The sequence below is a fragment of the Zalophus californianus genome, chromosome X (assembly GCF_009762305.2).
Source record: "Zalophus californianus isolate mZalCal1 chromosome X, mZalCal1.pri.v2, whole genome shotgun sequence".
Classification (NCBI taxonomy): Eukaryota; Metazoa; Chordata; class Mammalia; order Carnivora; family Otariidae; genus Zalophus; species Zalophus californianus.
This window is the reverse complement of record NC_045612.1, coordinates 37078979-37081525: the sequence shown is the minus strand read 5'-3', so window position 1 is coordinate 37081525 and position 2547 is coordinate 37078979. Positions and strand designations below refer to the sequence as shown.

The window sequence follows — 2547 nt, the reverse complement described above, 5'->3', positions numbered from 1 at the left end:
CTTGAACTCATGACCCTGAGATCAAGACCTGAGCTTAGGTCAAGAGTTGTATGCTTAACCAACTGAGCCATGCAGGTGCCCCACACCCCAATTTTTTTTTTCTTAAAGAGCATGTACTTTGGAATCAGACTGCCTGAGCTCATATTCCCAGCTCCACCAGTTATTAACCATATGACTCTGGTTAATAGTCTTAACCTCTCTGTCACTCATTTTCTTCATCTGTAAAATGGGGATATTAGTAGTTGTAACGATTAAGTATGTTAACCTTTAAAAATAAAACTGCCAGTTATTTTACCAGCAAAAAATGAGTTTATCAGGAAATAGAATATTGTAATTCGGACAAGTAAGTTATGGCAAAACCATGGGCAAGCCCAGAGAACAAAGTAGAGGATCCCTCTCTTATAGAGGAAAGAAGGGAGTTGGCAAGGACTGTTACAAAACAAATAGTCCATTGGAGTAAACTGGGAGTTTGAAGTATAGTGGCTTTTCATTGGCTGAGTTGTGACAGTCTCTCATTGGCTGGGCTTTTGCCAGGGAAGAGGAAAACTTTCTTCCTCCTGGGGTAGTAAGGTAGTATCTAAAGTAGTATTAACTTGCAAGGTATGTCTCTTCCTATTGAGTCCGCTATTGACCACCAGTGGTAGGGCATGAGGGTTCCCCCTGCTGGCTTCCCAACCCCATTCTAAATGAGATTTCCCTTTGTTAATTTTCACAAGTAAAATAATATTTGTTCTATATAAATATTTGCTGCTATTATTTTTAGTACAGCAGTTGAGCCTTGAACTACAGGGTTAAGGTGAGGGGTGCTGATTCCCCACGCCAGTTGAAAATCTGCATGTAATTCTTAGCTCCTCAGAGCTTAACTACTGATAGCCTACTGTTGACAAGAAGCCTTACCGATAACATCAATACTTGATTAACACATATTTTGGATGTTATATGTATCACACCTGATATTCTTACAATAAAGTAAGTTAGAGAAAAGAAAACGTTATCAAGAAAATCATACAGAAGAGAAAATACATTAGAGTACTATAAAAAAACCTGTGCAGAATAATGCGGTGTGCAAGGAACAGTGTGGCCACCAAGCCACATGGACAGAAGCAGCCCAGGGACCTGTGGTGCCCCACTCCCGCCCAGCCACCAGGCCCCACTCCGTGCTTCTCAGGCCAGGTCCAGAGTGGGAGCTGGGCCACAGCAAGACAGCCCTCAGCCAAGGGCAGGTGAGGTCATCACTGCCAGGGGCCTAGGAGACAGGCTGAGTGAACAGCTACTGTCAGAGCTCATGCTACTTCCATGGCCGTCACCTCTGCCATCTCTAGCAACCCTGATGCCCTTGGTGGACAAGCTGGACCTGAGTGATAGGTGGGAGTCTGAGAGGTGTTCCAGAAGTGGCAGAGGCTCACCATCGAGGGTGCCACCAAGCTGCTGTGGGACACATAGGGATACCAGGCCCTGGTGAACCACATAGGAGGTTGCCACTATGGAGCAGATCACTTTAAAGTTTGGGCCTCAGAAGACTTGCACATCTTCGCAACTGCAGCATCTGCAGGAAGCAGAATACACCCTTTATGGTACCAGCTTCTCGCTTCAAGCTCCTCAAGGAAGCTGAGGGCACAACCACATACACATTCAACAAGCACAAAGCATAGCACGCCTTCTGTAAGAGATGTGGTGTTCAGAGATTTACACTCCCCACTCAAACCCTGGAGTCTTTAGAGTCATTCCACATGGCCTAGATAAGAGTGCTACGTGGAGTGTGGGCATTGAGAGATTCAATAGCAGCGCTTGGGGGAAAGCCATGAAAGAGCACAAGACCATCAAGACCATGTCTAAGGAGTAAGCTCCTGCTTCTCCCTTCCTGAAAAAGAGGAATGATTGGCGTTAGCAGCTTTGCTATCCCCACTGCACCTCGGTGGTGTTTATGAAAGTGGCTGACCTAGGCTGCTGGTTCCATTGGGAGCAGCCATCTTGATCTCTGCAGTTTGCACCAGCTACCTGTTTTTTCAGAAAAATTTTAAATGTCTTTATTTGAGTATAGTTGCCATATAACATTACATTAGTCTCAGGTGTACAACATAGTGATTCAACAAGTCTATATGTCATGCTATGCTCATCACAAATCTGGCTACCATCTGTCACCACACAACACTATTATAATATCATTGACTATATTCCTATATTGTACCTTTTATTCCCATGACTTATTCATTCCATAACTGGAAGCCTGTACCTCCCAGTCCTTTTCACCCGTTTTGCTCCCCTCTCCCCTCTGGCAACCCTCAGTTTGTTCTCTGTATTTATAGGTCTGATTCTGCTTTTTGTTTGTGTATTCATTTGCTTTGTTTTTAGACTCCACATATGAGTGAAATCATACAGTATTTGTCTTTCTCGGTCTGACCTATTTTACATAGCAAAATACCCTCTAGATCCATCCATGTTGCCACAAATGGCAAGATCTCATTCTTTTTTATGGCTGAGTAGTATTCCATTGTGTATCTGTATACCACATCTTCTTTGCCCGTTTATCTGTTGATGTACACTTGG

At 43.9% G+C, this 2547-nt stretch overlaps 1 pseudogene; it reads left to right on the top strand.

The window, feature by feature from the left end:
* Positions 1-1093: 1093 nt before the first annotated feature.
* On the top strand, positions 1094-1843 carry LOC113930473 (annotated as a pseudogene).
* The last annotated feature ends 704 nt before the right edge of the window (positions 1844-2547 follow it).